This window comes from Balaenoptera borealis (assembly GCF_965194805.1).
Source record: "Balaenoptera borealis genome assembly, chromosome: 16".
In the NCBI taxonomy this organism is placed as follows: Eukaryota; Metazoa; Chordata; class Mammalia; order Artiodactyla; family Balaenopteridae; genus Balaenoptera; species Balaenoptera borealis.
In genome coordinates, this window is record NC_138872.1 from 5,980,221 (window position 1) to 5,993,432 (window position 13,212).

Genomic DNA, 13,212 nt, shown 5'->3' on the forward strand with positions numbered 1-13,212 from the left:
AGAGAGCCCCAATTTACACTCAGCAAAGGGAGGAGGCTTGGGAGGGAGCCATCAACCCGGGAGACTTGGAATTTAACCTTCAGGGCTGCCAGCGCCTGCCTTTCCCCTTCCCATGTGGGACGGTCCCTTCCCAGGCTGGGATGAGCATTCAGCTTCCTGAAGCCCCCGGGTCAGGCAGGGTGGGATTCCTGGCTGGGAGTGAAGGGGTCAGAAACGCCAAACTCTCCTTGCCAGGAGCAAGCAGCTCGGTAAGTGCTAGAATCAACGTGTGCCCCTCTGCTGTTCCTTGGCTTTCAGCAGGCCCAGCGAAGCACACATGGTAAAGAAAGCTCTGGAAATAACAGGACCGGCACACAAAGGTAGTATAAAAAATACCATTCAGTGTAGTGGGGCTCAGAATAGGTCCAAACTGAAAATACCAGAGATGTTCAGCAAGACGGGACATTAAAAAAAAAGCACAGTCACGAAATGGAATACTAGCCAGTCCTTGGAAACCAGTGATGTGTTTGCTCAAACAATATGGCATTCCTGTTTTTGTAGATCAGAACAGCTGAATACTGGTGACGTCATGCAGTTCAAAAGTAGGTCTGTATTTATATAGAGGTCAACCCTAATAGAGTGAAAGTGCAGGTTATTAAACAATAAGCAAAGTATGATCAACGAGGGCTCTTGACTCCCCGTCTAACATACATCTTGGCCACCCACCTCCAAGTCCCCTGTACCGGTCTGGTCCCGGCCACCATCCTTCCTCTCCTGGATGACCCAGCAGTCTCCCCTCCCTCCCCTCCTCTCCCTGCCCCCAGCCTTGCCAGATGGACTTTTAAAGATACACAGGTGCCCCCATCAAGGCTCTGCACAAACCCCCCGAGGGCTCATCTTTGCCCTGAGATAGTGTCCATGGCACAGCCTGAGGCTGTCCGCAATCTGGCTACCCCGTCTCCAGCTGCTTGTCCTGCCCCGAGGATGTTGTGTTCTGTTTTGCCTCCAGGATTTTCCACACACTGTCCCTGTGCGAGGAGTACAGACCAGACCAGGTAATAATCATTTGTTGAGCACTTACCCTGTGCCAAGCACAATTCTAAGCACTTTACATTTATCATCTCGTCAAATCCCCAGAACGTCTCCATCATCTCTGCTGCCTGTTTCAGAAAACGGAGGATCAGAGTGGCTCCTGAGTGCAGCTGATGGGAACCCAGGCAACCTGGCTCCAGAACCTGTGCTCCCAGCCACGGCACCACCCCACCTTAGAGCCCACCCGTGACTCTCTACAGCTACATCTCCAGCTCCGAGAGAGGAGCCAAGTGAACCGCAGCACTGCACCTTGGAAGGCGTTCTCATCAGCACCTCCTCGCAGTGGGAGGGGTGGGAGGGCCTTGGCGGGGGCGGCTTAGGTCTGAGTCCGGCTCTGCTACTTCCTGGCTGAGGACCTGGAGCCAGCGACCTATTGTCTCGGCCTCAGTGTTCCCTTCTGTGAAATGGGAGTTAAAGGCAGTACCTCATTGCTATGGCTGAGGTGGGGAGAAACTGGGCTGGTGCAGCTAGAATACTTAATGCCTGGCACACACTGTCAAGTCTCAGCAAATCGTAGCTGTTTTTGTTGTTTCTGTTGTTATTATTATCACTATCATTACGCGGGCATGGAAGATGAAATGGGGGTCAGCTGAAAGCTGTCTTCAGGAGCCGCCTTGGGTCCCCTAAGTGGGAGCTGCCCTTTTCTGAAGACTTTTTCTAGATCGGGGTAGGGTGGGGGAGGACAGAGCCCGTTTGCAGGAGCAGAGCAGCCTTGACCCCCAAAGCCCTGCCCCCATCTGCAGCCTCATCTAAGCAAGTGCTCCACACCTAGTCACGTACTTACAGACTTTTAGAAGCCGGGTCGGGGCTGTGCCTTGCGGGACCGCAGCTCCTCATCTATGAGAGGGGGACGGCGTGGTGACAATGAGCTGGGAGGACGGGGTGAAGTTCCAGCCCATGTTCTGGAGCAGTGGGCGGGTGGGCAGTCGGTCGGTGGGTGCTGTTTGTGTCGTGAGATCGAGCCCCACCCTCTAGCTGGGTGGCCCTGGGCACGGCCCTGCCTTCACTTGGCCGCTCTCCTTGTTGATAAAGGGGCTACGTCCTCCTTTCCAGGCTTGTCTTCGGAGCCTCTCGGCATCCAAGTAGAGCGAGAATACAGCTCCCTCATGGCTGGGCTGGGCGTGTGCACCTTCCAAGCTCCCAAGGTGGAAGCCCCAAGAACAATTAGATGTAATATTTATCGAGTGCTTCTACGCGCCTCTTCTTCCTCCCCACAGTGGCCCGGGCAGTGAGTGGTCTTAACCCCTCCCTGCCGATGACCCCTGTGCGCTCAGAGAGGTTTAAGCCATCCTGCTCACGTCACGGAACAGGTGAGTGGCAGGTGGGGAAGCCAGGTGACCTAGAGCCGCCCCGTGAACAGCCGCAGTGTGTGCACCCGCGGGAGCGGCTCCGAGACGCCCAGCCCCGCCGAGGCCTCTGCGGGACCCCCAGACGCTGGCTGACCTCACACGGGCTCCCCAGCCCTCGGCATTTCCGCTCCCACTTCCGGAAGAGCTGCAGTCTCTTTCCCAAACTGCCGCCCCACAGCTGCGCCCGCCCCCCTGCTCTGTGGGGAGTGGGAGGGGCGCTGAGATCACGGGGAAGGGCTGGCCCCGCGACCAGAGGCCTCACCCCGAAGCAGCTCTGGGGACCCGGCCAGGCCTCTGTCAGCCTCACACACTCGTTAAGCTGGGTTGAACCAAAGGTCAGAATTTACTGCACATCCAGAAGGATCCTCGCTGGCCGGGCCAACCCAGACACCAGCTCTGTGAAAGGGCAAGAGGGCTCTCCTGGCCGTTGCCACGGAAGCTTTTACAACTTGGTGGCTGAGGGAGTAAGCGCCAAGCTGAGGGACACTCTGGCTACCCGTGAGTCGGCGGTGTGCTGGCGCCTGCGGCCAGAAACCTCAGGCGCTGGGACTGCACGAGCCCGGCAGGGCCCCTGTGGGTCTTTCCTCAGCTGCACGAAGGCAGGTTTGCCCAGCAAAGAAATGAGGGGATGCAGCAGAGGCAGGGGCAGGGAGACCTCGCCAGAGGGAGAAGCTCCCACTGCAGCTGGACCTGGAACATGAGTGACGTTGGAGGTTCTCCTGCCCTCAGGGGCGCTGAGACAAATAGAAATCCCTGCGCGGGTTCTCGCATCCCTCCTCCTTGCAGTAGATTTTGTAAGCGGCCACATTCCCCATCACTCCCTGTAGTCTCACTGCTTGCACTGGGACTGGGGACTGTGTGGTACCTCCCGCTAACAGGTGAGGTCTGTCCCACCTCCTGGAATCTGGGCTGGCCTGTGACTCGCTTTGGACAAGTCTGCATGCGGTTCCAGCCCTAGGCCATGAGAGGCCTTGCACACTTCCACTCCGGCTCTTGGGCCCCTGCCTCTGCTGGTAAACAAGCCCAAGCTGGAGGATGAGAGATGCAGGGCCCCGGCACCCCCCTTACCCGAGCCACCCATTCAGGGAAAGGGTGGGGGGCTTGAGTCTGGATGACATAGTCAGAGCCCCTGGGTCAAGCTATATCTAAATCAGTATACTCCCCGACACCTCGATTAGCCAGGGAAACATCTCCCTTTTCCTTCCCTAACCCAGCGTGAGCAGGGTTTTTTGTCATTGGCCCAGAGAGGCCAAGATACTTGCATGAGGTCACATAGCAAGTTGTGCCAGAGTCAGGGCTGGACCTGAGGATGCAGAATGCCAGTTTAGGACTCCTTTCTCTTCCCTGTGGCGAGGAGGGTCAATTGGCCTCCTTCCCACTCCCAAGCATTCTTTACATGAATGCCCATGAACCTGAGAAGCAAAAGGAGACAGAAGTCAGTGTTTCAAAGTAATTAGGCTGGATTCGCATGAGGCCGTGCCGAGAGGTCTGGCCCAGGTGGGCCTTGGAGTCCCACCCAAGGGGATTCTGGTTCTGAGAGCCACTGACTGGGGCTGGAGATGTAAACAACAATAGACCTGTGGTTACATCCTGGATCTGTCTCTTATTTGTCATGGTGCTTATGCTTTCTAATCCTCCTTTCCTCTTTTGTAAACTGATCATAACAATAACACCAAAGTCATTCACTGAGTCATTCGGCTAACGTGTATCGAGCAGCTACTATATGCCAGGCATTGTTTTGAGCAGTGGAATTCAGGGTGTGCAAGAGGGCAGAACCCCTGCCCTGTCCTCACAGCCCGGCGGCCTCTCAGGGTTGATGTAGGATTAAATGAAGACGACACACAACAGAGGGAGTTTCTGCGGGGGTGGAACTCTGCATCTTAATTGTGGGAGTGGTTACATGGCTGTAGATGTTTGTCAGAACTCACAGAACCACATTTACTAAATGTAAGTTCTAGCTTAGTAAATAAACGATATGCAATTTCATAAAAAAAAAAAAATAGAGAACATCTTTTCTTCCCACTATAGTAGTTAGGCTTATTTTGCAAGTAAAGGAGAAAAGCTTTACATACAATGAAAGATGGATTCATTCAGTAAAACAAAAAGTTCGTTTAGATATGAGGATAGAGCAGGTGTCCAGTGCTCTGCCGCGGCTGTCCAGGCTGGGACGGAGCCCCGTGGTGGGACCCAGCACAGTCGCCTGCGCGAGCCAGTGTTACCAGCGTTGCCGCTGGGGTTTTCAGCTGCTTCGGATTATCTGTGTCCTGACTTTCTTCCCTGACCTGAGATCACGGAGGGGCGACCACAGCTTGGAGCCCATGCCCGCAAGCTTCAAAACGCACAGCTGACAAATGGAGCGGCCCCCAAATCATTAACAGAGGGGGGTCAGCAGGGTCTGGGGCTCTTGGCAAATGCAGACTGGAGGTGGGGAAAACGGCCAGCTCCCCATCCTCGCCTGTGACACTCACACCCTCTCCCAAAGCCCAGGGTCCAGGACGTGTCCCAGAGCAGGAGCCCCAGGAGGACAGAGACTCTGGCTGTGTCCCCAGTGTATTGTAATTGTCCCTCTTCTGGCCCACATCCTACAATGAAGCCAGGCGCGGTGTGAATCAAAGCATGGAGCTCACACTCTGGAGGGGGTGGAGAGACAATTAAAAATGAAACCTGTGATCTGAAGCCGGTGAGTAGAGAAGAGAGATGGGGGCGCCAGGGAGGCCTCTCCAGGGAGATGACATTCTTGAGCACAAACTAGAAGAGACAGAGTCAGTCAGGTGGACATTTGGGAAAACAAAAGCCCAGGTGGAGTGAGCAGCTGTGCAAAGGCCCTGGGGCAGGAATGTGCTGGCAGTGTTCCAGGCACAGACTGGGTGGAACAGAGAGCCGGGAGACAGGTCAGAGATGCAGCAGGAAAGCCAGGTCATGAGGACATTGGCCCCAGAGTAGGACGCTGAAGTTTATGCAGAGCAAGATGGGGGCCAAGCCTTGAGGTGTGAGAGTGCCGTGCGGAGGCAGGGCCCTTCACCCCAGCAGGCTCCATTCAGAGAGCAGAAAGCGCAGGGCAGTGTGTTCTGAACGGCCGTGAACACCAGGCCAGGGATTGTTTCTAAACAAAGGCCTTTAGCCCCGTGTCAGAGTTACCCATCCCTCCTTCCCATCTGCAAAGTTTTCCACCTTGGGAAACAACACCGGGGCTGTATCTTGAGGATGGCTTTCCTTTTTTTCTAACAACATAAAAAGCTGACAAGTGAGAAGAGGCCTTTCCTCTCTGCGAGGACCCACATATGTCCGTGCATATCTTTGAAGGGATCACCTGCCGTGAAACGTGAGACCAGGGACAGGGCCCCAAATCAAATGGATGTTTCAGAGTGTCGGCGTGATATGCGTCCATATTTGCCAACAAGTTAAAAAAAAATGATGTTTTGTATAATCCAGGATTTACACGCTGCAATCTTGGCGGTGTCACCTTTCTCCCCTTTCCTATCTCAGCAATCATCTTAAATTCTACTCAAAACAAAGAACTCCCTGTTGGCAGTTAATCCTCAAAGGGAGAGCTTTGTTTGAGACTAAAAAACCTCTTTCAACTGCGTTGGCAAGGAGCTGGCATTCCTTGTGCCAAGTCGGCCTGGTATGTCCAGCTCTGACTGGAAGCCTGCATTTGAGAGCTTAAGCTTTTTTTTTTTTCACCCCTTGCGAGGAGAGCCCCAAGTCACATGACACATTTGTCCAGCAGGTATTGAAGGGGGTAACAGGGGAATTAGGACAGTAGCAGGAAGAAAAGGAGGGGAGGTTGGAGGGGTCTTGGGATGTGCTGGGCGAAGGGACCCCGAGGACAGTGGGAGAAGCTGGGGCTTCATTGAGCTTCCTCCCAGCCCAGTGGATACGTGAAAGGACCAGCTTTTGTATCAGCTTTCAGTGCCGCATAACAAATGGCCACAAACAGCGGCGTGAGACAGCACCATCTATTTGCTCTCTTTTCCGTGGGACAGGAGCTCACAGTGTGACCGGGTTCCCCGCTCAAGGACCCCCAGGCTGAAATCAAGATGTCGGCTGGCCGGTCCTCTCCTCAGAAGCTCTAATGTCTGTTCCCAGCACACGAGGTTGTAGCAAGCTCTGTCCCTTGTGGTGGAAGGACACACATCCTGTGTCCTGGCTGGCTGTCAGCCCCATTCCTGGTGACGTGGCCCCTTCCACTTTCAAAGCCAGCAACAGAGACTCTCCCGCACGTTAAATCTCTTGTATGCGTTGTCCAGGAAAGGCCTCATGTCTTTCCAGGGCTCACCTGGTTGGCTCAGGCACACTGAGGACTGGCTCCTTTCTTAAGGTCAGTTGTGCCCCGTAACATAACTGTCTACAGGCCCCGCTCTGGATGCAGAGGATTATGCTGAGGGGTCATCATAGAATTCCACCTGCTGAATCTTTCTTCATGGCCCTTAGTGGGCTTTCAGAGCTACTTGCCGATGCCAGGCCTCGGAAGCACCGGCTGTGGGCCTGAGGAAGCCCCAGACTCTCCAACAAGGCAGGGAGCTGGGGCTGAGGCCTGGGAGTCAGACGGACTAGGGTATGAATCTTAGCTCTCGCTCATGTGACTGTGTCAGTCAAGGTGGGTTGGGTTATGCTGTGGTAACGAACAGTCCCAGCTTCTCAATAGCTTAAAACGACAAAGATGTACTGTACTTCTCATCCATAGCACATGCCCATTGCAGGATGGCGGAGGGATGGTGCTCACCATGGTCACCCAGGGACCCAGGCAGACAGAGCAGCCACCCTCTCAGATGTGACCAGCAGCCAGACCAGAGGCAAAAAAGAAGGCGGTCAAAGCAAATCACATGGCCACACCCAACTCCAAGAAGGCAGGGAAGTGCCCTCAGAAAGAGAGAGCTGGGGTGTCTTTGAACAGCCCTCATGATATGGGCGGGTGCTCTTTGATGAGTTCCTCCCCTGGCTGAGCCTCAGTTTTCCCATCTGTAAAATGGACACAAGAGTGCAGTCTACAGAGGTGGGGATAAACAGGAACTGAGGGCTTGACAGAGCGAGGCCCGTGCATGAGCTCATCTGCTCCTACAACACTGATCCCTTGCGATGGTGGTACGATCATTTCCACTTTACAGAGGAGGAAACTAAGGCCCAGAGAAATGAAGGTCGTACACAGGCAAGCGGTGGGATTTGAATCCAGGTCGACCTGACCTCAGAGCCCCGTCACCTAGCACCCTCTCTCTACTCCCCCGGGAGCCTCTTGTTTGGCTTTCAGCCCCAGGCTCCTGGCTTCTTAGATCGGCACAGTGCTCAAGGCATGATTTCTTTCTGGCCTCTCTGTGCAGAGATCTGGTCAACCACCACGGCTGACCTGAACAGAACTGTGATTGGCTTGGCTTTTGGTTCTAAACCGCTGGCTCCTAAGGGACTGGCTTTATAACACACACACTGCCAGGTTCATACGGCTGGCACTGACCCAGAAATCATCTGGGTCGGGGCTGTTTCTATCAGGAAGGGAGAGTGTGTCTATCCGGTGTTGATGGCAGGTCCCTTAAACTATGGTCAGTCCTTCAAAAGCACAATGGGAATCTCACACAATCCGCAATGACATTTACCACGATTTAAATTTTTAAGTTGCACCAGGGACTTGGGTGGGGGGAGGGAAAATGGGGAGTGACTGCTAGGGGGTATAGGGATTATTCTGGGGGCGATGAAAGTTCTGGAATTGGATAGTGGTGAGAGTTGCACAGCCTTGTCAACATGCTAAAAGCCACTAAATTGTACACTTTAAAATGATACATGTTATGGTGTGTGAATTATGTCTCAATTAAGAAATGTCATCTTGCTTGGTGTTACAGCCCTCTTTTGCCTACTTTACAGTTGGTGGAGTCAGATATCTACTCTTTTTATGTGCCAGTGTTCATTTCCCTGTTTTTTCTTGTGAAAGTGCCCCATTTTTCCTCTGAGAAATTGCCCCGGTGAGCTTGTCCCCAAACCCCTTGATACCCTCCTCCCCAGGTCAGGTGTGGGCAGGTGTCTCAGGCCTCACCTGGCCTTGCTCCTTGTTTCTCTTCATACAGGCACGGGCTCGGGGGAGGCCACGTGACTGTTTTTACAACTTCAATTTATTTAGGACTCATTTCGTCATAATTTTATGATCGCTCAGAAACTAACTTTCAGAGTCAAAAGAATTGTCCAAAATCCACGGTATCAACTCAAAGATAGAATGGTAGAAACAAAGTAAACTGCTCAAAAAATACCCTGTTAACAAATTCAATAAACAAAACCAATGAGTAGTCCTAGGGGACCCCAAGAAAGAGCCAAAGGAATTCTTAAATAGGAAAATGTGTTTTGTTCTACTATTCTCTGAACAGATGTTTTTCACATGGTAAGAAGATTGAAGGAAACCCAGGTAACTCTAGGTAGATGAAGCAAACACTTGTTTCATTTCTCTGCTTTGGGGTGTAGTAGCAGCACCATTTGAAAGCCTTAAAACCCCAATACTCCTTAGCTCTGGTCCCTGGCTGGCAAATGTCACCAAAGAATTATACGCAAAATGCATAATTCCCTGCTGAGCAGACACGCGGAGCTCAACAGAATCTGGGGTGTGGCAGTTCAGGGCTGGGGGTCATAATAAAAATTTAAAATACATTTCCATGATTTTCACCAAGCAATGGTTACTATAATTTTATTGAGGTGAAATTCACATAACATAAAATTAACCATTTTAAAAGGAACAATCCAGTGGTATTTGTGTATTCATGGTGTTGTGCAAACAACCACTTCTGTCTAGTTCCAAAACCTTGTCATCACCTCAAAAGGAAACCCCGTACCCATTAAACAGTTGCTCCCCATTCTCCCCTCCCTCCAGCCTCTAGAAACCCCCAATCTGCTTTCTGTCTCTATGGATTTACTTATTCTGGATATCTCATAAAAATGGGATCATACAATATGTGGCCTTTTGTGTCTGGCATCTTTCCTTTAACAAAGTGCTTTCAAGGTTCATCCATGTTGTAGCCTGTGTCAGTGCTTCATTCCTTTTTATGACTGAGTAATATTCCACGTATGTGTTTATATACCACACTTTTTTATCCATTCATCAGTTGGTGGACATTTGGCTGTTTCTACCTTTTGGCTATTGTGAATTGTGCTGCTATGAACATGCATGTACATTTATTTGTTTGAATACGTGTTTTCAATTCTTTGGGGTATATACTCTGCAGTGGAATTGCTGGATCACCTGGTAATTCTTTGTTTAACTTTTTGAGGAACCACAAGACTTTTTCCACAGCGGGTGCACCATTTCATATTCCTACCAGCAATGTACAAAGGGTCTAATTTCTCTACATCCTCACCAACACTTGTTATTTTCCATATTTAAAAATTATGGCTGTATTAGTGGGTGTGAATTTGTGGTTCAGATTTGCATTTCGCTAACGACTAGTGACGTTGAGCACCTTTGCACGTGCCCATTGACCATTTGTACATCTTCTTTGGAGAAATGTCAAGTCCTTTGCTCGTTTTTAAATTGGGCTGTTGGTCTTCTGGTTGTTGAGTTGTGCAAGTTCTTTACATATTCTGGATATGAGTTCTTTATTCATTGGTTAGCTTGTAAAGTTGGTTAACCAATGTTAACATTTAGAACTGATTAGGGAAAACACGAATTCCTGCTCCTGCAGTTGGATGGTCATCCAGGTGGCATGTAAAAACGAAGGTTCAGGTCACTCCAGGCTGCATGGCAGGACACTTATTAGGCCAGGATGTGGCTCACACCTCTTTGTCTTTTTTTTATAAAACTTTGGATACTAATGCTATCTAAACACACGTTATCTGTGTTCCTGACATCCAGCTTTGTTTTAAAAAGTACTCAGTCATTACAGAAGCGATGGAAGCTCCATTTCCCCTCCTTAATCCCATGACCATGGCTCCTTTAGGAATTATGGTTATTTAAAGCTGCTTTCCTGAGGGATTTGAGACTGCTCATAAGAGAAAACACAGGTACAATTAAATGCTGACTTGAATCTCTTAGACTTCAGGGGGGTCCGGAGCAGGTGATAAACTTGCTGAGCTCACCTTTCTTTTCCTGGATTCTTAAGAGGTCACCTAAATTCTGTCACCCATCAAGGCACCATATCCCCTGTCCTGCGTGGTAGAGAGTGGGAGTGGTCAGGACATTACCTCCACATGACAGGAAGGAAATGGTCACAGCTCAGTGTAGCCTATTTGTGGGCGGGCAACTCGGTCAGTCATGCAGGCCCCCCTGCTCACAAGGTCTCCATGCTCAGTTTAAAATTTCCTGTCGCCACCTTGAAATTCTTATTAATTAATTACGTACTCAATCCTGTCCATTTAGGGTTGCCAGATATAACAAATAATAATACAGGACTCCCAGTTACATTTGATTTCCAGATAAACAATGAATACTTTTTTAGTATATCCCATGCAATATGTGGGACATCCTTATCCTAAAGAAGTATCTGTCATTTATTTGAAATTCAATTGTAACTGTGCATCCTGTGTTTTATCTGCCAGCCCTGTGTCCGTCCCCTCCATCTGACAGGAAGGAACATGGCAGCTGGAGTTGGATCTGTCTTCTTTCACTTAACATAATGTTTTCAAGGTTCATCCATGTCGTAGGATGAAAAGCGAAGAAAAGGAGAGAGACCAAGATTTGCCTTTTCTGTAAAATTGGTTCGGGCTTCCCTGGTGGCGCAGTGGTTGAGAATCTGCCTGCCAATGCAGGGGACACGGGTTCGAGCCCTGGTCCGGGAAGATCCCACTTGCCGCGGAGCAACTAGGCCCGTGAGCCAAAATTACTGAGCCTGCGCGTCTGGAGCCTGTGCTCCGCAACAAGAGAGTCTGCGATAGTGAGAGGCCCGCGCACCATGATGAGGAGTGGCCCCCACTTGCCTCAACTAGAGAAAGCCCTCGCACAGAAACGAAGACCCAACACAGCCAAAAAATTTAAAAATAAATAAATAAATAAATAATTTAAATAACTTTAAAAAAAAGAAATTAAAAAAAAAATTAGTTCTAAGGAAAAAATACGTGCCCGTAATTTGCACGTGGAAAAGACCGGGTGCCCATTTTTCGTGAGGACGTGTTTCTGATCCCAGCCTGAGGGCAGGCGCTGCAGGCTGAGGTTGAGGCATACCTCCGGGCCTCTGGCCTGGCCCTCTCCGAGACTTTGGGGCCTCCTGCAGCCGTTCCTTTGTTAGAGAAGCCGGGGTTGAGGGAGGCAGAGGAGGTGGAGGAAGATAACAGAGAGAAAACACACTTATATTGAGCGTCCCCGTGGCAGGTTCTGAGTCAAGGGACTGGGGTCCAAAGATGAGCAAGCGAAATGGTACAGCCGGCGTGCTTCCCAAGCTGCGAAGGGCACGCGAACCACGGATCCTGCTACAATGCAGAGTCTGATGCCAGGCGTGGCCCCAGCAATGGACCCAGACCTGAGATTCCATAATTCTAACAGGTCTGCTGGTGTTGCTGGTCCTGGACCACACGGTGAGCAGCAAGGGGCTGCCTCATGCAGGGGATGGCAGGGTGAAAACTGGGTCTTGGGGGCAAAATTGGGTCTGCCGGCTAATCGCGCTCTCACCCGTCAGGAGCGGCCACTTCATTTGAGCAGAACGGACTTTTATTCTGGTGAGGGAACCTAGAGTGGGAGGGATTTGGTGGGGGGACGTGAGGGGTGCAGCCCAGACCAGGGTGCTGAACAAGCTTGACGAGGGCCTTGGGGTCTGTGGTGGAGGGTCACAGTTAGCAGAGGTCCTAAGTCTCTGCCCTCCTGTGTCCCAGGTCACTCACGGGGACCTGGCAGGGAGCGCCACCCTCCCGCTGATAGTAATGGTGGATGGCACGTTGTCGCTCAGTGCCTGGCATCCACAGGCAGAGGAAACTCGCCCTCCGCCCTGGCTGTCCCCCTGCTGACCACCCTCCAGGGTGGGGCGGGGCCCTGGGGGCTGCTGCTTTGATGCCTGGGCCGCTCACGGCAATTACCCAGACAACTGGCTCGTGAAACCGAATAGGAGGGATTGGAAGACTTTTATGGGGGCCTTTTCTGCTTCCAGCAAATTCCAGGGAAGGATTTTATGATCTTTGATTCCAAGTCTCCTTTTGCCCCTTACTCCCCGTTGTCTGAAAGGAAGGATGGGGCTTCCGCAGAGGGGGGTCACAGAGGCGATGGTGGAGGTGGCCGCCTGAGAAGCCGGGGAGGGAGCAGGGAAGCTGGAAGCGGGTGGGCTGAGCCCTTCAGCAGAGTCTCGGGTCGGGAGACTCCAGCCAGCGTCCCCGGGGTCTCACTGGGCCCCCTTGTCCTCCACCAAGGCCCTGGACTTGGTGCATGTGAAGGGGACCCGAGAGGACCACGGACACTGCATTTCCACAGGGAGCTTCAAAAAACGTCCACGGACTCTGTGCAGGACCCTGGCCGCCTGTTCCCTCCGCGGGACGATGCAGGATGGGGCCGGGGTGGAGAGAGACACGCAGAAACGTGCGTGGAGACCAGAGATGGAGGCTGAGTGGGAAGATGACCCAGAGACAGACAGACACAGTGCTGGAGAGACACACAGACAGGTGGACACAGTGCCGGGCATGGAGGAATAGAGAGGGACAGAGGGACTCGGAGAAATACGCACGGAGAGACAGAAACGGGGGCGGTGGAGAGAGACAAGGTGAAAGGCAGAGAGATGGAGACGCCCAGACACACAGAGGGAGACAAAGAGATGGAGAGGGAGACAGAGGGACAGACACAGAGCCACAGGGTGAGGCCAAGCTTCAAGGAGAAAACGAGAACACGAGAAAGTTAGAAGCAGCGTGT

The 13,212-nt window shown here is 51.8% G+C and overlaps 1 long non-coding RNA gene across 1 annotated transcript; it reads right to left on the bottom strand.

Annotated features, from left to right (window-relative positions):
* Positions 1-360: 360 nt before the first annotated feature.
* LOC309612983 lies at positions 361-12,719 on the bottom strand. Its single transcript, XR_014235451.1, has 2 exons — positions 1,856-12,719; positions 361-610 (listed from the first exon to the last, which is right to left on the bottom strand). It is a non-coding gene; the product is annotated as an uncharacterized lncRNA (long non-coding RNA).
* Between the last annotated feature and the right edge of the window lie 493 nt (positions 12,720-13,212).